The sequence below is a fragment of the Eulemur rufifrons genome, chromosome 15, assembly GCF_041146395.1.
Source record: "Eulemur rufifrons isolate Redbay chromosome 15, OSU_ERuf_1, whole genome shotgun sequence".
Taxonomy (NCBI): domain Eukaryota; kingdom Metazoa; phylum Chordata; class Mammalia; order Primates; family Lemuridae; genus Eulemur; species Eulemur rufifrons.
This window is the reverse complement of record NC_090997.1, coordinates 15,515,529-15,539,009: the sequence shown is the minus strand read 5'-3', so window position 1 is coordinate 15,539,009 and position 23,481 is coordinate 15,515,529. Positions and strand designations below refer to the sequence as shown.

The window sequence follows — 23,481 nt, the reverse complement described above, 5'->3', positions numbered from 1 at the left end:
CCCGTCTCCCTTCACCCTTACAAACTTTTGTTCTCTTTCTTGTGGGCATGCCTAAGGCTTCCTTTTCTGGATAGACATCATTGCCTACTTATAATACAGTCTCTGCGAGAACAGTGATGTACAGCACATGACAAAGTGCAGCATGTTAATCCACATTCAACAACAGCACCGCAATGTTGCCTGCGAAGTTGCTCCACTTTGTCTGTAAAACCGTAACAACAATCTTGTGTTTTCCTCTGAGTCATATATTTTCCTTCCCCTACATGTAATAACTGTCATTAATGACGCTCCTCCTCCTAAACTAAACTTACACAAATCAGACACTGCTGGCTCCTGAAACAGACACAGAGTGATGGCCCCACGGGAGGCAGGAGGACAAGTGGGCAGGCTTCCTCGCTTCCTCGCTTTGGGTCTTAGGAGAGAGATAGGTGTGGTTTGCTCAGAAGAACACCAAAGGAGCCTGGGGATTGGGAAATGCATTCTGGAGGATGTGAGATTCCAAGGGTTGGGGTTTGGGGGGAAGTCATTCTTCACAGAGAGATTCCCGTGAGTGGAGAGAGGTGAGGAAGGAGGGTTGAGAAGGGAGAGAAGAGAGCAGGTGGAGGTGGGCTTTGATGTAAAGTAAGAGAGGATAGCCAGTGCATGTTAAAGGGTTTGGCCTTATCCTTAAGCTACCAAACGATTTTAGGCATGGGAATTATATCATAAAGATTGTATTAGAGGGAGATCACCCTGGCTGCTGGGAGGAGAATGGACTGGAGGTGAGCCAAGAGATGGCCATGGTGTGATTTTTTAACTCAGTGATATGCTTGTGCCCTGTGCCTGCTCACACCCCCAGCCCAGCATTTTACCCCCTTGCACCAGCTACCCCCTTGTGCTGCTGTTGGAGGACTGTCACACACTGAACAAAATGGAGATAGTCCAGGCCCCCTGACAGCTCAGCTTGTTAAAATTCATGCACCCCAGGGTACCCGCCTTCTTTCTCTAGCCAGGACTGGCTTCATGGATATACATACAGCCTGTGCAGTTGCATAGAGCCCTGTGCTCAGCAGGGCCCTCACCCTTGGTTTAATGTTCTGTTGTCACCATCTTGAAATTCACAACTTTTAAACAAGTGGCCTTGCACTTTTGTTTTACATCGAGCCCCACAAAGTATGGAGAGGGTCCTACTTCCCGCAATCCATGGAGGGTAACCTTCAGATCGGTCTTTAAATCCCAGGGCAAAATGGCCTGAGGACTTCAGGAGTCATTCCAGGATTAAGAACAGAAAGTCACCAGCCTTTCCAAAGGCAGAGCCAAGGAGGGTCTTTCCTGAGGCTGGGAATGGACTCTCCCGGGGCCTGTTCTGACCTGCCTCTTGTCAGCTGCTCTGTAACATGACATCTGGACTGTGGCCAGAATACACTTCAGCTTCGTGGAAGAGGACGAGGGCATTCTTGACTTTTGCAGAGTTAAACACTTGGAGAAACTTCAGGAAGAGAGCACTACTTGGTGGAAGGTAAAGCTCACAGGCCCCTTGGCTCCCCGTCTGTGGTCCTGCTCCTTCTCTCGGTCATGGTTCCCACCGTGTTTATTCTCTTCTTTCCAGCGGCCAGAGGACAAGGTTAAATTTCTTATTTTCTCTGGGGAGGCTGGAGAGAGGCATCAGGCACCGAATACAGGAAATCATGTGGAGAGGATCTCTCATTTATTACAGGCCCCATATTACTTCCCGCCCCCGCCCCCACCCCCAGTGACACAGTGCCTCCCGGCTTTTCCTGCAGCAGAGGACAGAAGGCAGTTCACCTCTGCTCCCTACGGAAGCCTGCAGGAGCCCGCGGCATCTGAAGCCTGGTCTGGTGAAACCCCACCCTCCTCTGGTTGTGGGATTGAATGGGCTGCCCTGAAGCTTCGCCTCATCTAAGAGGTTTTGGGGAAGATCTTCAGGAAGGGGTTGAATTGCAGGAGCCTGCAAACCACAGCAGGGAAAGGTAGGTACCTGCGTTATTTTGCTTTGTCTTGTTAAATGCGAATCAAGCTGTTCTGAAGTGGATGTGTCTGTCTTGGCATTTCTAGTCAGCTGCACGTCCTCAACCTGCGTGTCTTGTGGAGATTTACGGATTTACAAGACTGGGAGGAGAAGTAGTGAGAGAGAATAAGACATTTGGGTTTTTTGAATCTGTACATCTTTGGCTAAAGCATGCTAACCAGTATAGTCGTAGACCAAGACACAGGCTCTTATTTTCTTTGCAGTGCAAATCTCATTAGAAGTTGCATATTTTTTTTTTAATTTTTTGGCTTTTGTATAAGGGGGACAGTTTGCAAACTGCCATTTCTTTTCAATAATGTAGACCCCTATCATGATCTTTTTTAAATTCCTTTCTGCGTTTTGCAATTAAAGATACACTGGAGTTGACAGAGGATTTTTCTAACAGAAGTAGAAACAGGTATTTCTAATGTAGAGTACCTGAGCGTTATAAGTAAAAGAACAAACACTTCGTTCAAGGATCTGGTGGATTTCCATGTTATTTTCTAGGATTTTCTATGGAACAGTTGCTCTTCCTGAGGGTTCCTGAAATTCAGTACAGGTAGTGACAGGTATCAAGGGGTGGCTGAGAAGGCTGACTTGATTTTCTCTGCTGTAATCGTCCGCAGGGATGGTGCTTGTTTCCCAGCTGGCTGCTCTTGTTGGTCACTGTTAGGGTTCAAGGTGATGGGTCAACTGAGACCCGGAGAGGGGTAAAGGGGTATTCAAATAACACTACATATTTCTCTGTATTAATTTTTTTGGCCTCTGATGTTTTTATTGTTTCATTTCGTCCTTAAAACCAGCTTTTCCTCTAAGAGAAATAATTCATACTGATTTCATAGAATGTCAACCACTTTATACTTATGTATTGAACATTTACTATTCTTCCCTAGCTTATTTAGTTCAGATGCTCATAATTTCCTACCACTTCTGTATTTTACCTCAGTACAACCTCCCTCCATTCTGTCCTCCATATCCTGCTGCAGGGTTCTTGGGAAGATGCAAGTCTGATGCTGTCGCTCCCAGTGCAATATTTCTGTGACTCTCTGTTGCATATAGCCTTGCTACCTAAAATGTAGTCTGGGGACCAGCTGTATTAGGCATCACTTAGGAATGATCACTTGGGAACAAATTCTCCATCCCCTCCCCAGGCTTACTGAATCCACATTATAAGAAGATCTCCGGGTAATTCATATGCACATTAAAGTTTGAGAAGCACTGACTTTAGGAGGGTAGACAAGACCTTCAAGGTCTGCTCCTTGTCGCCCTGCCAGCCTCACCCCCTCCCACCTCCCCTCCTGGCCGTATTGAACACCTTCTGTCTCCCCCATGTGTGAGCGCTGGAATGCCTGCCTATTGCTGTGTGTGCTGCTCTCCCTGCCTGGGGCACTGCCATTCATCTCCTCCCAGACTCCCCACTACAGCCCGATTTGCAGCCCTTCGTTCCCTTCGCCCAGCCCAGCTCCTCCTCAGTGGCCCTCAGCTCTGCGATTTGTGTGCACTTGGTGAAATGCTTTTGCCTTGACCTTTAGCACATGAAATGACAGCTGCTATGTATTTTTTCATCCTAAGGAGTTATGTGTCTTTTATTTCTGAATCCATAGCACTTGACACAATGCCTGGCACACAGCTTTGTTCTCAGTCAGTGTTTGCTGAATGAATGAAAAATGAACAAATGAATGTATATATTATCCGGAGAACCCAACTTCGTTATCAGATTGAGATCTATAGTTTTTCCCCAAGGACATTGCCAATCCCTATAACGTTGTCCCACACTCTCCTTTCTGAGGCTTTGCTGGATTCCTTTATTCAGCAAATATTTTGAGTACCTACTATGTGCCATGCCTTTTAGAATGTATTTCTCTATGTCGCTGTGGGTAGCCTCTTCCATTCAGTGTTTCCATATCAGTGACCCTCATTCCCCACCACTCAAAGTCAAGGACTTACTGAGCACCTTGCACATGCCAGGCAGTGTGCTCCGTGTTGGGACATGACGGCACACAGTGCAGATGGGAGTCCTGCCTCCATGCAGCTCTCATCTAGAGGACTCACTTTCTGTCATCCTCTATCCTGCTTCTCCCTACAAAAGCATTAAGAAAAACTGAAACAAGCCACATCCCTAATAAATGCTGGCACAGCCAAGTAAAGGTGTCGAGAGCTTGAAGGCAGTGCGGTTCAGTGGAAAGAAAGCTGAACTGTGCTTTGGAGCCTCAAAGTTAGTCCTGCACCTGCAACTCTCTTGCCATGTGACCTTGGGCAGATCCACAACCTTCCTCTCATTTTCTCAAGTGGTGAACAAGACAGAACTACAGGGAAGAGAAGCCCCTTTCTTCATAGAGAGCGCAGAGAAGACCATATCCAGGGAGACTCTGCACTCACATTCTCTTCTGCTACATGATAATTTGAAGGGCAGTGCTCTGCAGTTCTCTGCGTCAAATCAGCAAAGAGATCTTTAAAAACTCATTTCATTGCTATGCCCATGTGCTCAGCCATCGACATTTATATTGCCCTTTGGTACCTTTCCAAGAGCACAGTGTGGCAATGGCTCCCCAGGGGGCAGTGCCCTGCAGCTCAGAGGAATCCACTAGGCATGTGTTGTTGGGTGTAGAGTAGGTCTGAAGTGGGTCAGCTGAGGAGGGAGGCCTTGCCATCCTTAAGCAGTCTTGGCTTTGGGAAAGCAGCCAGGAGAAGGGAAGTAGCTCTACCAAGTGGTGCAGGAAAAATCCAGAAGCTGTTAGATAGATAGCAAGTCCCTTACATTGACCCTTACTACGGCATAGTTGCAAGTATTTTCTTTCTGATTACATGTGGGGTTTTGCTTTTTCCACCAAAAGATTTTCATCTTAGACAGATTTTACCTAGAATAAAATGTTGGGGCAAGACACAGTTTCCTTTGCCCCGGGCGTTGCCCTCTCCTGGAGTGCATGGACAACAAAGAGAAAACAAATACTTTCTGCTTGTTCTCCAGACACAACCCCTGGGCTTAGGCTGATGCACACTGCCTAGGCACTCTCAAGTGTTCATTCTTTCTCCCTCTGAGCCTTTGTCTCTTGCTCCCCGATCATCCACAGCTGCCAAATGAGATGCCTCCCAGACCTCCAGAACTCCTTCTTGCTTCCTGTTGCTCACAGATCTCTCTGTCTCCATGCGTCCTGCATGCCCACCTTGTCTACAGCTGCCTTTCAGCAGCTGAATGTTTTCTGCAGGTCCTTTGTAAACCACTCAAAGTCACATTAATCTCTGTCAATAAGCAGAAGTTGTAGCAGATAATCTCTGTCAATAAGCAGAAGTTGTAGCACACCTGCATGGCAGGTGTCTAGTGGCCTGCCACAGATCTCAGACTGTGTCTGAGGTCAGCCTTGGCTCTATCTGGCTCAACATTTCTTTTTTAATCAGAGGCATGTGGTGCACTAGAGGGAGGCAGAGCTGGTTTTGAATCCCTCATCCTGAACAAGTAAATTATATCTTCCTTGAACAAGTAATTGTATCTTGTCGAATCTTAGCTTTGTTTCTGAAAATATGTGCTAATATTTAGCACACAAGGTTGCAGAGCAGATTAATTAGCTAAAATGTTTAATATGTTGCTTCAAAAAATATACCAGATCTTAAAAGCGGAGGCCGGCCAAGATGGTGAAAATGAGAAAATTGTCATGCACGCAGTAGTTGAAGGGACATCCAGAGGCAGCACACGAAGGCTGGTTTCAAATATGTAAAGGTTTCTCTGTGTGGGAAAGGAGAAGGCCAACAGAGGATCAATCAGTGGAAATTATAGGGTAACAGATTTCAGCTCAATGTGCGGAAGGATTTACCCACCATCTGAATTGTCTAAAAATGGGTGAGCTGCCTTGTGGAGTGGTGAACGCCCTGTCCTTGGCATTGTTCCAGCACCCTGGAAGACTGATCCAGTGGCCAGGGTGCTCCCAAAGGGATGACCATGTTGGGTGGAGTCCGGGTGATGACCTCGAAGGTCCTTTCCCGCTCAAAGCTCTCAAGAGGCTCATGATGTCAGTTCCCAAATCCAAGCCACCAAATGAAACTCTGCAAAAATACCTTCAGGCTGGGATGACGACAGCTGACTTTTTACCAGCTAGCCCTACCTACCTGCTGCAGTAAGTTTAAAATAGGGTCTTTGCAACAATAGGCTAGGTTAGGCTTCCAGGAAAGAGCAAAAAAGACATGAGAACAATGAGGAGGGAAAAGTTCACTCCAAACCAGTGTTCTTGGGTTACTCTTTAACTAGATTGTGGGTTACTTCTTGTGCAGCAAACACATTCCTATTTGACGGAAAATTGCCACATTTTAATACATTTGCAGCCAAAGTAGAGTCAGGCAAACAACAGCAAGGCTCAGAGCTTTGTCCCTGATTCCTTCGCTATCTGGAAAATAGAAACGTGACTACCTGGATGTGAGTTCTTAGCCATTCAGAAGTCTAATTTGAAAAAGTGAAAAATCAGTGATTCTACCATCTTCTAAATTGCAAGGACTGTGAGTGGGATATTTGACTTTTGGGGAGAGGAGGGAGCTGGCTGGGGCTATCTGCCTGCTCTGAGTCAAGCTCATTGGCCGCTGCCTTCCACCACTTTTCCTTTTCTGCCAAATAGGGCACACTAACAGCAGCCTCTCTGCTGGCCAAGGACCTGCTTTTAGGGAAGTGAGGGTTTAGCTTAGGTAGGACCTCCACACATATCACAAGCCCCAGGCTGCCCAGGGACTTTTTGTTAATACTTTATCCTTCGTGGACTCGGAAGAACTGGTTGGTCTTGCAATTTTGGGCCCTCACATGTTTCTGAAGATGCTTAGGCAGCATCTCAGTATGCCTTTGTTTTCTTCAATTTTGCTTTGAGATCCTGGGGAAAGAAAGCAACAGCCTTTTCAACAGAAATGGGTATCAGTAAATGCTACATTTTGTCAAATCGAAACAAAGCCATGATATATTTTATTCTTGAGGTTTACCTAAGCTTGCTTTCTTAAAGACAACAACTTTTTTTTTTTAAATCTCTTTGAAATGTAATCAACTGTGCAGGGCAAAATCATAGAAACCCTTGCAGACTAGTGTGTTTATTTTTAGATGCATGCTGGCCTACCCAGCATAGCAAAGCCACTGTCTAATGTCCGAAGCGTGGCCCTGGGAATTTCCTCTAACAAGGCTGTGTTTCCGCCCATTGTTACAGCACAAAGGGCAGAAGGAGGCCTGAGTGGAGGCTCATGCTAACCCCACCTAGAGTAAAATCTGGAACCTGTCATCCCCTCAGTTGATGCAGTCCTGAGGGCCAGGGTCAAGGTGGAGGTCGCCCATCAACTCTAGGCCGATGCAAATGAGCAGTCGTGCATGATTATTCATCTAAAAATAGCCCCGAGACCAGTGATAGCACATCAAAGTAAATGCTCAGCTTTCTATTATTTGTAGTCGAGGATCTAACCCTCACCCATGCTGCAAAGTGGATTCTGGTCTAGCCATGAAACAGGGATGCCGTTGGAGCAGCGGTCCCCAACCTTTTTGGCACCAGAGACTGTTTTCATGGAAGACAACTTTTCCATAGACCAGAATGCAGGCAGGGGGATGGTTTGGGGATGATTCAAGCCCATTATATTTATTGTGCACTTTGCTTCTATTATATTACATTGTAATATGTAATGAAATAATAATACAACTCAACATAGGTTGGGGACCCCTGCATTAAAGGATCCTGGGTTGGATTGCAATTAATAAAGGGGTTTTAAGAATATTTTAGTAACAACAACAACAACAAGAAAACCACATACACATAGCCCCAAGACACACACACACACATACACAGGAAAACAAGTATCAGATACCTGAAGGCCCCAGAACTTTGCTATCCTCCTAGGCCAGTTGCTGATCTTTGATTTATTCATCTACAAAATGGATACCATAGATTTCACATTTTACTGGTTTGGGGATAAATGAGGTACAATATTACAAATAATCTGACCCAAATTAGACTTTTGCTGTAGGTTTTGCATCTTGGTCCTAATATGCTTTGAGCTCCTTACAAGAAACTAATGGACAAATATTTACTCTCAAGTCTCCAGGATTGTTTTGGTTTGTTTTCGTCTTATTGCTACTGCAGAAAAAGAAGCCCAATCTATTACTTAATTGGCACACTTTACTATCAGAGCTTTTCATGTCTTTGTTAAATTGTCCTCACTCCTGGGGAAGGTCACTGTATTATTACTCAGAGTTGCAATGCTCGGTGTTGTGCCTGGAAGTCTCCATGGAAGATGACGAGGTGGCACTCAGGTCTGCACACAGCAGTCCACACCCGCCTTGTCTTTTACTGGGGCTGTGATCTGCGTTTCAAAGATCCATCTCCATCCCCCGAACAATCAAAGGCCCAAGGAGCAAGGGGGACCTGCACGTACAAATGCAGGGACAGTCCTGATCAGGGACAGGACTGTTGGGCTGTGCCAGCAGGTGGCTGTCCAGGCCCCCTCCAAGTCCCCAGATGCAGGAAAATGTGTTCTAGCCCTTTGGTAAGAATGCGAGAATGTTAGTAAAAATGCCTTTATGGATTGTTCTGTTTGCAAATGTTTATTATCAGACACCCCTCAGGGATTCACAGGGCAGGTTGCAAATGTCCAAAGTGGGGCCTGGGAATTTCCTTCCACAAAGCCTGTGCTTCCTCTCTTTGTTACTCCTCAAAGAACAAGTTGAAGCATTACTAGAGATCCTTGCTTAACCCTTTCTCGTGCTCCACATCACAGAAAAATCACGCTGCCAGCTATCTAAGAAGCAAAACAATTTGTGGAGTTTGGTTACATGTGTGCACCTGCAGGTATGCACGTCCACGTGATCTGCACGTGTGTGGGTTATTGGAGAGGAAAAAGGTAAAATGCAAAACTGATTAAACATCATTTTAAAAGCTTTTCATGAAGTGTCATAACATGCACCCAATCACTGGCCGGACCAGATAAAACTTCTACTTTCTTTATCATAATATGCGTTCTTAATAAAAATGCTGACTCCATTTCAGTTCCCTGTCCCCAGGGCAGGACCCTCCTAGAAATATAGTTCCTTTTCTCTTTGGAGTTTATTTATTGGCCTAAGCTGGGGCATCATAAGTTGAAAGATCTTTCAATCAACCAAGAATTATTTATTGAACATATTCTATGTGCCTGAATTCTACTAGGCACAGAGGGAAAGCAGAAGTTTTGCCTGCAGGAAAATTCAAGAGCAGGTCATATATTTATACACATCTACAGACACACACCCATGCATTGCAAGTGAGAGTGCAAAGAAGCCACGTAATGGTAAGATCTAAGGCCAGGAGAGATTAGAAGAGGGGCACAAGCCCTCACTTAGCCTGAGACTCTTTAATTATCCCCTGAGACATTTTCTTGGTGTCTTTCGCATCCTGAAATCTCCAAGCACCAGCATGGCCAAGCACATGCACCGTGTACATACGCCTCGCTCTCAGCAGACAGCTTTGCCTTCTTGGGGGAAATAACTCCCCTTGACCTTCTCACCACCAACTCCATGCCAGCATCAGCTTCAACACCCATCTCTTCATTCTTCTCTCCTGTGCCAAGGGAAGAGGGGCCCTTCCCTGCTTCCTGAACTCAGCTCTCCCTCTCTCCCCTCTTATTGGACCTTTCCCGGTAACATTTAGTTATGCTTAGGTCCTTCTCATCTTCAAACAAAAGGAGCAGCCGCTCTTCCCACTCCATATTCCCCTTCAGCTACTCTTCCATCTCTTCCCCGCTTCGCAAAATTCTTGAAAGACCTCTGGATGTTCATGTCTCCATGTCATCACCAACCCTTCCCTCTGTTCTGTCTCCTCCACCCCAGTGCACCTTAGCAAATGCTTTTGTCAAGATGATCTACACCCTCTGCATCCTCAAATCCATCTTGTCTCATCAGCAGCAGGATTCGACCTTGTTGACTGCCACGTCCTCTAGCCTTGTCCCTGCCTTCTGAGACAGCACAGGCTCCTGGATTTCCTCCTTCTTCTCTGGCTGCGACTTCTCGATTTTCTCTGTAGGGTCCTTTCCCTCTGCTGTTCTCTCAACTTCCCAGGAGCCGAAACCCGGGCCACCTTCTCTTCTCCATCCATACCACCCCCTGCTGAGATTCATGCCTTTGCCTAGAGTTCTCTTTTCTCCCTTGTCTCTCAAGTAAATTTTCCTCCAAAGTCTATTTTCAATGCCACCAGACTACTTCCATTTTATACATCTCTCCATCCCTGTGCAGAACTGATCTCTCTTGTAGGTGCCACAGGGCACTTTCCCAAGCCTCCTTTATAGTGCTTTTTATATTTTTATTCTCAGTACTTGTTCACATGCGCTTCTTGCCTAGGACATAGGGATGCCATCTCATTCATCTTTTTATTTCTAGCACCTAGCACGGTACCTAGCACGTAAAATTTTCAATAAATGTTTCATAAAGAGTTAGAAATACCAAAGTGTCATTTAACAAATGACTTATCCCTGGGATGCAATAACATCTTATACTGTTTCAGGATGGATGTTTTAGTAAATTCTAATTTTAATACAATATTTTAAATTTTAAACTACTCACATTTAGACTCTTAACATATTTTTACCTTTTATTTAACATTAAAACCACAAGTCTTAACACTTTCTGTTCGAATTTTCAGTTCCTCTTTAAAAGCAGAAGTGAATGAAACTTTCTTTCTTTTTTTTAAATTTGTTTTTTAATTTGTTTTAAAATTTTTTTTAAATTTTTTAAATTTTTTTATTTTTTTGTTTGTTTTTCAGCTCATTATGGGGGTACAAAAGATCAGGTTATATACATTGCCCATGCCTCCCCATCCCCCCGAGTCTGAGCTTCAATTGTGTCCATTCCCTAGACAGTGCACATCGCACTCATCATCTGGTGTGCACCCATCCCCTCCCCCCACCCCATCCCCCCCACTCAGAACTTCAAGCATGTCCATTCCCCAGGCAGTGCGCATCGCACTCATCAAGTAGGTACACACCCATCCCTTCCCCTCAGCCCCAATCTCTGTCCGATACCCAATTGGTGTTATTCCCAAATGTGCACTCAGGGAAACCAGTTTGCTGGTGAGTACATGTGGTGCTTATTTTTCCATTCTTGGGATACTTCACTTAATAGAATGGGTTCCAGCTCTCTCCAGGAGAACCAAAGAGATGCCATATCGCCATTATTTCTAATAGCTGAGTAATATTCCATGGTATACATATACCACATTTTGCTAATCCATTCATGAATTGATGGGCATTTGGATTGTTTCCACATCTTTGCGATTGTGAATTGTGCTGCTATAAACATTCGGGTGCAGGTGTCTTTTTTATAGAATGACTTTTGTTCTTCTGGGTAGATGCCCAATAATGGGATTGCCGGATCGAATGGTAGGTCTACTTGAATCTGTTTAAGGTATCTCCACATTGTTTTCCACAGGGGCTGCACTAGTTACAGTCCCACCAGCAGTGTATGAGAGTACCTGTCTCTCCACATCCACGCCAACATGTATAGTTTTGGGACTTTTTGATAAAGGCCATTCTCACTGGAGTTAAGTGATATCTCATTGTGGTTTTGATTTGCATTTCCCTGATGATTAGAGATGTTGAACACTTTTTCATATGTTAGTTAGCTATTTTTATATCTTCTTTTGAAAAATTTCAAGAATCTATTTAGAACTCAGGAAAATCAGTAAGGAAAAATCGAACAACCCTATCGAAACTTTCTTTCTATATTTAGAAATTCTGTCTATATTTAGAGAGAATTAATATTTAGAAATTTCTCTCTATATTTAGAAATTTCTTTCTATATTTAGAAATTCTCCCCACTGGGGGAGAATTTCTGAATGTCATGAATGACACTGTATATTCATGCACCTGCAGTGGAGTTTCCATGGTGTAACAAGCAGAACTAATATTTTTCAAGATCACCACGTCACCATGGATGCTGGTGTTTCTTAAGTTTTCTGCAGCTACACCGGCGGAACTTGTCTGCTCTTCTTTCAAAGCCACAGGGATTGATTTACAGAGTTGTCTGAAGGAGAACCTGGTAACCACAGAGAATGAGCCTGAACACTGAGCCCAAACAGAATCTACCCATCCTGTGTGTCCCAGGAGTACGTAGGACAAGGATGCGTCTTAGAGGACAAGGCCAGAGGCTCACTGAGCTCTTCGTGGCAGATGATAATGCTACCTTCTCTGCTGGGACTATGAGGATTTGAAAGTACATGCTCTGCTATTTAATTTGAAAAATCTCATCCCTTTAAAATCTCTACTTTGGGTTTTTGAAATAATGGGTATATAAAAGGCTAGTACAAGAGAGCTGTAAATGGCATGTAAAATACTGGAGAGATGCAAAGCATGGTTTGTCCAAGGATGGTGTAGAGACCAACAGTAGATGAACAGGCTGGAGTGCTGGTCAAAACGTAGATTCCCAGGCTCCACCTGGACCTATTAATTTGAAACCTGTGTGTGCAGAATGGTGGAGATGGAAGGGATGCAGGAAGGGGAGCAGTGTTGCAGAATCCACATTTTTCAACCAGCACCTTAGAAGATACTTCCAAAGTTTGATGCACATTTGGTCAGACATAATAAACAATATTTAGAAAACATCTACTAGCTTTGTTTAGAAAAGTGTTTACACTGGTGGCATAGGGGCCCCTCCCTGCCTCCCTCTGGGCAGGCTAATGGTTTCTTCGCAGTCCAGGTTCGTCTTTGTAACCCTTGTCTGGGCTGCATGTTTGAAAGCGAATCCTAAATTGCTTTGTACCATCCTTTGCACTATCGCGTGTTTAACATTTCATTCTTTATGTCTGGGCAGTTTATCTTGAAGCACAATGAAGTATAGTGGCAAGAGCTGGGTTTGGGATTCAGATTCTCCCTCAAGTTTCTCCATTTGTTTGACTTTCAATCTAGTTTTTAAAAGAGGCTTGGTTAAGTTGTTTAACCTTTCCGAACCTCCCTTTTTAAAGTGTGAGTAGCTAACTAGTTCAAAGAGTATTGTGAAGATTAAATGACATTGTGCATAAAAATGTTCTTAAAAAACACTTAGCATAGACCCTGTGATGGAGAAGTAGCAATGAATAATAACAATGAATCATTACCAATAGCAACAATAAACTTGCCGTAAGAAATAAACCATGTCCTACAATTTCCCAAACTCATGGATGATTTATTTTTTTACAGCATTAAGATAGTATTCTACACAAAGTAGAGGCTCAGAAACATTTGTCCAGTGAATGAATATGTCATTAAAGACCAGGAGTGAATTTATTGGTAAAAAGGATAGGATTTTTAAAATACAAATATATGACCAAACTGCTAACACAACGTGACAGGTGACTTGAGATCAAGTCTGGGTTACTCTTGATAAAACTTAGTAATATGTTTTGCAAAAATCATCCATTTTCCCAAAGATTGTGAGTTCTTTTTACTTATTAACACTTTATCAGACAATTCAACCCTTATGTTTAAGTTTCATATGTGATGTAAATTGCTAAATCTACTTTTTTTTTTCTTCTTTTTACTTGAGACCCATCTTCAGTCAATAATTTTAAAGGTGGCAATTTTCAGGAACATGTGGGTTTATTTACTGTAATGGATTATCCTTCAAAAACAAGACTTCTAATTAAGGCATTGGCTAATGCCTGTATCTTATTTACTGATCTACCCTAGTTCCATTTTTAACCTCAATAACTAAACCACCAAACCACAAGATCTTCTACACACTTGCACGAGCACACACCCACGCACACTTCTAATGGTGATGAATGGGAGATCTTAGTTGTGAACTTGTAGAGTATTACATCAAAGAAAGAGAATGAGAGAGGAGAAAGAAATATTAGCAGCCTAGAGAAGACATAAGCAGATTTAGAGAGAGAAAGGGAAAGAAAGAGAGAAACAGAGACTATGAGTAACAAAGCATCCTGTATGGAGGCTTCTAATGACAGAAGTGTCTTAGGACCTTCTGGTCCTTTTTGTTGCTTAGCACTGAGGCCTCAGCACTCACCAGGCTCTGCTCTAAGCTCTTGATATGGATTCCCTCATTTAATTTGAGAAAAATTGCACTACTATCTCCATTTTACTGCTAGAAAACTGAGCATCAGACAGGTTAAGTAACTTGCCAAAACTTATACAGCTCGTTTAACCCAACAGTCTGGCTCCATAGTCCATGCTCTTAACCTCTCATAGCATCTCCAACAATGTGCCGCCTCGGGGATTCATTCATAACGAGCAATGACAGGGCGCCTGCTGACTCTGCTACTCTGTGCACGCAGGACGCTGCGCTAGCTGCCAGGCACACAACTGTTGACAGCCAAGGTCCTGCCCTGGAGTGGGGGGTGTGGTTTGGGGAAGCTAGAGGTAGAGGTGTTACAGGACAGTAGAGGACCCATATATAGGCCATCATAATGCGGTTCGGTAACTGCTTTGACAGAGGGAAGGGTGGGGGGAGATGTACACAAAACTAGAGGGAGACAAAGGAGGCTTCTTGCAGGGAATGACCTTGAGCTGGGCTTGAAGGACAGTGGGACTTACATACCTGACATGGAGTGGGGAAGCAGTTCTAGGTAGAGGCCTGGAGAACACAGTGCTTGCAGGGCACTAAGGAGGTTCAGAAAGGTAAGATGAGAAGAAAAGTGTAATTAGCTTGAATGTGGAAATCATTTCACAATCTATACATATCGCAGAAAATTATGTTGTACACCATAAATATACACAATTTTTATTAGTCAATTAGACCCCAACAAAGCTGGGGGGGGAGGTGGGTGAAGGAAGGAATAGGAAGTTTGATGTGTAGATAGAAGATCTAACGAGGAAGTGTGTTAGCTAAGATAATTGTGAGTATCTTTGCGGGGAGAGAAGAAATGTCCCGTGGACAAACTCAGCAGCCCACCTATCTGCCAGTGTTTGGCTAACTGTATGCAGAGTTTGTGACTCAACTGACCCAGGCCTGGGAACCAGATATCAGTAGCTTTTCAAAGTGAGAACCACTATGGTAAAAAACAATCATGCTATATCTCAGTAGTGAGCATCAGAATCACTGGAAGAACTTGTTAAGACACTGGTTACTGGGTTCCACTCCCAGAGTATTAGATTCTGGAGGTCTGGAGTGGACTCTAGAATTTGCATTTCTAACAAGTTCCCAGGTGCTGCTAATGCCTCAGGTTGGGGGCCCACACTTTAGAGCACTGCTGTGTCTACTGAGCAGAGTCTGAGTGTGAAGCCAGGAACTTAGCCAAAATTATTTGGGTAATTCTTGGTTCACACCAAAATTTGAAATTTCCTGGGAGGAAGAGTTATTAAATCTCTAATTTTCTTTGCTATAAATGCTCCCTTAACTTTTAAATATTTCTATAGTGTAAGAAAATCCAACCCAAATATTCTGATATTCTGGCTTATTTTAGTCTGTAAGTAGTGAAAATATAGGGATTTGTAGGGTTCATTGGAAGTTTAAAAATCAGCCCTTTAAAACTTCTATTTGCAAAGCAGGAAGTTACTTGTAGTCCAGAGCAAACACTAGAGTCAAGAGTTTGTGCCTTTGGAGGGCTTTAGAGCTGGCTTTTGAGCTGTTATTTCCTCCTTGATAGATAAGACAGGAAGAGGCTGGGAATCCAAAATTCCCTGGAACAAGGGAGGACTGGAAGATAGATAGGGAAGAAGAAGTCCTATGTGTTTATTTTCCCCTTTGTTTACCAAAATCTGACCAAAAAAAAAAGAAAAAAAAGAAAAGAAAAACCTATCTTCTTTAATGTCATGGTCACAAACTAAATTTCTCACACCAAAGATTTAGAAGAAAAGATTGATGTGAAAAACAGCAGGTGGCTGAATTAATCTGTAAGATACAGTTGCCCCTCGTAGGGGATTGGTTCTGAGTTGCCCCCTCCCTCTCGTATATTAAAATCTGCACATACTCAAGTCTCAAAAAAGTTGGACCCTCAGGACCCGCAGATACGAAAAGGGTCTTTATGTGGGTTTTGCATCCCTAGAATACTGTATTTTTTCATGCCCATTTGATTGTGGATGTGGAACCTGCAGATATGAAAAGTAGAGTATATTTCTTTTTTATTTTCAAAATATTAAGGGGGTACAAATATTCTAGGTTACGTGGATAGCTTTGGCAATGTTTGAGTCCCAGCTATAGTTGTGCCTGTCACCCAAATAGTGTTCATTTATTAGGTAGGTTTTTGCCCTTCCCCTCTTCCCCTCTGCCCTCTGGTTGATTTCCACTGAGTTTGACTTCCCTGTATGCACATGTGTGCTCTTCAGTTAGTACCTATTTAACAGCGAGTACATGTGGTGTCAGTTTTTCCATTCCTGAGCTACTTCACTTAGGAGACTAGTCTCCAGTTCCATCCAGATTGTTGCAAAAGATATTAATTCATCTTTTTTTATAGCTGAGTAGTACTTCATGGTATACATATACCACATTTTATTAATCCACTCATGAATTGATGGGCACTTGGGTTGATTCCACATTTTTACAATTGTGAATTGTGTTGAAATGAGCATTCGAGTGCAGGTGTCTTTTTGATGAAAAGTCTTTTCCTTTGGGTAAATACCCAACACTGGGATTGTTGGATTGAATGGTAGATCTACTTTTAGTTCTTTGAGGAATCTCCAAACTGTTTTCCATAGAGGTTGTACTAATTTGCAGTCCCATAAACAGTGTATAAGCATTCCTTTCTCTCTGCACCCATGCCAGCATCTATTGTTTTTGGACTTTTTAATATAAGCCATTCTGACTGGGGTAAAGTGATATCTCATTGTGGTTTTAACTTGCATTTCCCTGATGATTAGTGGTGCTGAGCATTTTTTCATATGTTTCTTGACCATTTGTCTTTCTTATTTTGAAAATTTTCTGTTCATGTCTTTTGCCCACTTCTTAATAGGGTTGTTTGTTTTTTTCTTGCTGATTTGCTTTAGTTCTTTGTAAATTCTGTATATTAGCCCTTTATCAGATGTGGAGTTTACAAATATTTTCTCCCATTCTGTGGGTTGTCTGTTTACTCTATGGATTGTTTCCTTAGCTGTGCAGAAATTTTTTAGTTTAATCAATCCCATTTATTAATTTTAATTGTTGCCATGATTGCCATTGGGGTCTCAGTGACAAATTCTTTGCCTAAGCCTATATATAAAAGAGTTTTTCCTACATTTTCCTCTACAATTTGTATGGTTTCATGCCTTAGATCTAAGTGTTTTATCCATCTTGAATTAATTTTTGTGAGTGGTGAGAGGTAGGGATCCTGTTTCATTTTTATACATGTGGCTATCGAATTTTTCCAGCATCATTTATTAAATAGGGCTTCTTTTCCCCAGTGTACGTTGTTGTCTGCTTTGTAAAAGATCAGTTGGTTACAGATAGATGGTTTTATATCTGGGTTCTCTGTTCTGTTCCATTGGTCTATGTTTCTATTTTTGTACCAATAGCATGGTGTTCTGGTTACTATAGACCTAACAATCCTAAATATATATGTGCCCAACACAGGAACTTGTAGATACATAAAGCAAATTTTACTAGAGCTAAGCAAAGAAATAAATAGCACCATTGTAATTGCCAGGGACCTCAATACCCCACTGTTAGAGCTCAACAAATCATCAAAGCAGAAAATAAATGAAGAAACAATGGACTTAAATCAAATCAATTGGACCCAACAGACATTTACCGAACATTCTACATAAAAAATACAAAATATACTTTCTTCTCAGCAGCACATAGGACATTCTCCAAAATCGATCGTATTTTAGGCCACAAAACAGGTCTCAACAAATTCAAAAAAATTGAAATTATACCATGTACCCTCTCAGACCACAGCAGAATAAAATTAGACATCAATCACAAGGAAACACTCAAATCTACACAAGCACTATTCTGAATGTCTGAAAGTAGATAGAGATCCTCATTCATCCAAAGTGGATTCAATTCCGTTTATCATCTCTATTACATATAGAAGGAATAGACTAACTATATGTCTGAAGATTTTTCAGTCTATACAATTTTTCACTTTTAGTTTAATAGTGAAATTAATTAGTGGAAGCTCCCCTTTCCATGTCATCACACACAAAATTCTGCCTTTACCAAAAGTTACTTTTGAATTTTGAAACAATGAGTTCAAAGGGAAGTTACAAAATATAATTGGAATTAACAGTGATTGTATAAAAAGGAAATAAACAGAAAACTACTTTCGTTGCGCCAAAGAAACAATAAACTTTATTAACTTAGTCTTTCCCCTCATTTAATTTTCAAGCAGGGATTTTAGTTGAAGTCAAATACACTGACTTAGTTGTCTACTTATTTACCGTGTATCTCCACAAGTCCTCACAATCCTCCCAAGCAAGGGCCCTCCCATTTCCTGTGCCCCACCACACCTTTGAACCCACCTTGGTGGCAGCCCCAGCGTCATCCCTGCCTGCCCTCAATCCAGTTACCGTAACACTGGCCACTCAACAGACTGTCTTAAAGCAAGATTCCCACCCCAGGTAGAAGACAATCACTAATTAGAGGAAGGACAAATGAGTCCCTGAGACTTTTGCTTTGACATAATCAGAAAAATTGAAAGAATGAAAAAATAAGTCCAGTTTTGGGGAAAGGTGAGGGCTCCTTGTGAAGCATTTTGTGGTAGAACATGTATGGTGATCTCTAGACTAGTGGTTTTCAGAGTCTGGTTTGCACAAGGGTCACCTGGAGAGCTTGTTAATGATGAAGATTCCATTCAAGGACATCACATGGAAAGTCTATGGAGAAGGTCTTAAGCAGCGCCCAGAAGTCCTGGTCAGTGGACACCCTGAGGGCTTAGCAAGCACCTGACCTGTGTGAATCGCTGCCACTTAATTTGAAGTGCTGATCACCACCCACCAAGATGCTCCTTCATCTAGTGACAAGAGGAGGTGGATCGTGAGATTTTATCAATGGCTTAGAGACAACTCACTTTCCAGTGACCTCGTCTACCAGAATCTCCTTCCTTTGTGAAGGTAACCCCAAATCTCAATCTCATTGGCTTCCTAGATGATTGGGAAAGCAAAATATTGCAGAAGTTGACAAGTACTACTTGGCAGTCAACAGTGTTCATCAAGGGTTAGAGGAATGTGGGAGGTACCTATCATTTTCAGCTCTGATTAGGGGCTCCTGAGCTGGTGTGTGGTGGGGTCCGAGGCCAGCAGAAGGGGAGGGAAAAAGAGGATGATGGTCTAGAAGCCACCCAGAACACTGTCATTCTTCTTGCAAAGCATTTGCAGAGTAGTCACCGGAATTTGCTCCACAGGCACACAAAATTAAATTGTAACTCATGGTTGTTCACTAGCTTCATGTGATAGAAAGCATTTCTGGTTATTGGTAACTTCTAATACAGTAGTCCCCCCTGCCCATTCAAAGTCTAGCTTTCTGTAGTTTGTTACCTGAGGTCAAATGCAGTATGAAAATATTAAATGGAAAATTCCAGAAATAACTTATAAGTGTTAAATTTCATGCCATTCTGAGTAGCATGGTGAAATCTCACACTATCCCATTCCATCTCACCTGGCACATGAATCATCCCTTTGTCCAGGGTATCCCTACCCGTTAGTCACTTTACTAGCCATCCTGGTCTGTCGAGATATCAGCGCCTCCGCTCAAGTAACCTTTATTTGACATATAATGGCCTGAAAGTGCAAGAGCAGTGGTGATGGAACATTGTTAGAATTGTTCTATTTTATTTATTTACTTATTAGCTATTGTTGTTAATCTCTTAATGTGCCTAATTTATAAATTAAACTTTATCATAGGTGTGTATGTATAGGAAAAAACATAGTATGTATGGGGTTTGGCACTGCCTGCAATTTACGGCATCCACTGGAGGTCTTGGAACATGTTCCCCACAGATAAGGGGGGACCAGTGTGTTGGCTTGGTACTAGAATAGTGACTGATGAAGGGCACTTTGCCTTTGCTTGGGAGGACTGAGATGCACCTTCCAAGGTAGGAGCCATGATTGGCCTCAACTGCTCTGTTTAACACAGATAAGAAAATGGAGGCTCCAGTGGAAAACCCAGTGGCATGAGATCTGTGCCAGGGTGGCTGCACAGGGATGGGTCAGGCCCAAATGGGGATTTCAGTGACATGCAAGAAAGAGGGGCTTATGCTACTCCACCAGCACACACACACACACACATACATACTCTCTCTCTTTCTCTCTCACTCTCTTTATTGCCCTCACCCTGCTTTATGTTTCTTCATAGCATTTTTGCTCATTGGGTACATAATTTATTTGCTTGTTTATTGTCTATATTTCTGTTTTAGTCCAAGGTTCTGGCAAAAAGGAAATGACACTCTCTAAAGGGAACTGAAGAGGTATAGGAGTCATTAACAGGGGACTGGCAGCACTGACAAGCGATTGTTTGCCTCCCCTTAGACATAAAGGGGCAAGCAGGGTTGGGTGAGGGAGGTGTCAGAGGAACCTGCCACGATCTGTGGCTGTGGGAGAGCGGGAATCTCCCAGGATGTGTGGCGGAGGGTGGAGGAACACAGACAGCCACTGCCGAACTGCAGCCTTTCCGGGGGAGGGGAGTAAAGACTCGGCTCCCATTTCCTTCTATCCTACAATGCCCCACTGGGACATCCCACTCTCCCTGGTTCCCACCGCCCTCCCAGAAGGCAAGGCACAGTGGCCTGTGTGGTTGGCCTCCTGGGGCACTAAGCAGGGCTGGAAAGGGTGGAGATGGACCTGGAGGGTGAGCAGAGGCTGGCCAGCACCACCCCCTAAACTAGAATGCAAACTTCTTAGCCCCAGGGCCAAGAATAGCGTCTGGTGTGTGCATTTTCAATAGATATTTGGTGAAGGAATGAATGCATGCATGACTTAGGAGAAGAGAGATGTTGAAAGAAGATTTAAGCAGTCTCCTAGGGTGTGTGATGTAAACCCACATACTGCTTCTATTATGGTATACAGTTAAATTCAACCTTGTTCATAATGCTTTCATATGAGGGGGCCTTTTGAGGGAGGCAGGTATGGAAGAAAAGAACAAGAAGATACCTGACATCTGGATTACACACATATTCTATTGAGTTACTCAGAAGTTTGCTTTACAGATTTCTAAATCATACTCTAGGAGCAGCTGGACTTTATTAACAATAAATGGACTCCGAGCAAGGACCCCAGTGCTGTGTGGCCAACAGCACCACCGCCAAGTCTGAAGGTTAATGCTCTGGTATCTACAGGTGCCAGAATCATCTCCAGCCAGCCCCCAACCCAGGCAGAAAAGTCTTGGACCTAAGGCAGCTCTGGGTTCCATCCTGACCCACTCAGCCTCTCTGAGACTGAGTTTCCTCATCTGTAAAATGGGAGATGGATGGTTCCTTTTTTTGCAGAGCTGTGAGGACCAGCCAGGACCTGACACTGCGCCCAGCATGTGTTAGTTACCATAGGGTTGTTGTACAAGACAAGGTCCCTAATTGTAATAGAGGTGTGGAAACTACCACGAGGCTCTGCTTTCTGGGCTGCAGGCATTCATTCTGTGTTCTTGATTAGGGAGAGGGTCAGACGGTAACAGGACAGCTTGTCCCAGAGGACAGCTTCACCCCTGTCCCCCAGCAAGGCTTCCTGCTTCCTTCCTTCAGGGTCAAGTGGAGCCAAAGCCCGTTTCCCTTCTGATCCAGGTCAGCGCCACACACCACACTTTTTTTTTTTTTTTTTTTTTCAGGAGGCCCTGGGGGCTTGGAACTGCACTGACAGAGATCCATTCAGCCCTTGCTTCCTCTGGATAGAGGAGATGTCCAGATGGAGCTGGAATTGGGAGCAGGTGGGGGACTCAGGCAAAGGGAGGAAGGCAGGATTAGCTTCTCTTGGAGAAGATGGGAAATGCCCTAGTGAGTCCAGGGATCCGCATGGCCGTCCTCTTCCACGGGCTCTCTCTCCACTTCTATTCCACAGCGACAAGTTCTGCCTCCACCCTCTTTGGGTCTGTACCCCTAAAAGAACTGCTCCAAGTTAAAATGGATAAGGCAACCGGTGTAACCACTGAAACGAAGGTCCTCTGAAGAGCTTGAATGAAGAGCTCCCAGGAGACACTTTGGAATCGGTGACACCAGGGTGGGGTGGTGGGAGGGTCCCCCAAACTCAGGCAGTAAGGTGGTGCATGGTCTGTAGAGAATTTAAAGTCAATAATAAAACAAACTAAAACCTTTAAAGAAAAATTACCACCATATGGTAGCACTTCCAAACAATGTCAGTGATAAAATATTCTTCCTAAAAAATCTTTTGTAGGTCTAAGTTCTAAACAATTGCTGCCATCGAGGGTGAGTTTCAGTGATATAAACAATTAACCTATTTTTATTACTTATCTTTTAACAAATAGCATACCCTATATAGAAGATAATTCAGAAAACTCTGTTATTTAGCAGCTCCTGACACAGAGGGACTCCATGACACGGGTGTGTTTCAGGAGTAAGCCCCTAAGGGTTCGGGACTGTCAGGGCTTGCCGGAAGTGTCTCCGGTCCCTACGGAATGGCACAAACCTACTGCGTTTGAACGGCAGATTGAAAACAGGCAATATAGCACCGTAGTGTAAAGACAAAGAAACTATACAGGAGTAGCTTCAATTCTGTCATTCTTTGTGACCACATACAGTCTTATTTGTGCTTAAAATTTAACACAGTGAAGGAAGGGGCAAACTTCAAGGTGCACTGTTTTTATTAGGGAAGTATAGATTTTAATTTGCACTTGTATGTTTTACTGAATTTGAATAATATTTTGAAGAAACACTTGCTTTTTTAGTTAATTGTTTTAAGTCTAAAGAATTAATCAAGAAAATAAGGATTATGACTGAAAATAATGTTCTCATATAAAGGAGGGGGAAGTTACTAAAAGATCTAGCCCAGGTGCCAAATATACTAGATACTCCGTGATTCAGAATCATGCATGCTGGCTGCTGCCTTCTGCACTCAGATTTTGCAATGTAGAGAAGTGTGTGTGTTTGTGTGTGTGTATGTGTATGTATTAGTGGATTTAGAAAACCATTTTTCTTTCTTTGAGTCATTGTGAAACTCTCAGAAAATGCTAGGATTTTAAACAGAAGGATACTTAGATTTTGCTCTGGTTAGCACACATAAATAATCCCTAGGCAAGTGCTGGACTTGTAAGGTGCTTATGGCACTTGGGACAATATGAGAGCATTTCTAATTCGCAATAGTAAGTGATCCAGGGGCCAGAGGTCATTCATAAGACTGCTTATATTTAACGAGAGCCCAGCAGGTTCAAATGAAGAGTCCCAGACAGAGGTATGTCATAAGTGTGTACACATACTGCTGTGTAAAACACAAAGTCCAGATTTCAACGGCTTTAAATAAAATGGGACAGTGAACAATTTGAAGAATTCAGGAAGAGACTAAAAATATATGCGGTTCTCCCTCTCCTAATGTTCCAGGTCAGACGGGGCAAGCCCAAGGGGTGTGGGCCTGGAATAATCATGAAATTGTTGATATGTAGCTGCGTTTTGTGTACTATGCTTCAGGTCCAAAAATAGTTTAGTGGTCCTGAGAGG

The 23,481-nt window shown here is 43.1% G+C and overlaps 1 protein-coding gene across 1 annotated transcript in view; it reads left to right on the top strand.

Moving 5' to 3' along the window:
• Positions 1-1,824: 1,824 nt before the first annotated feature.
• Positions 1,825-23,481, top strand: part of ADGRF5 (adhesion G protein-coupled receptor F5) — a 98,536-nt gene continuing 76,879 nt past the window's right edge. The window contains exon 1 of the mRNA XM_069488153.1: positions 1,825-1,970. The gene's annotated coding sequence lies outside the window, so the exon portion shown is untranslated. The remainder of the gene's footprint in view (positions 1,971-23,481) is intronic.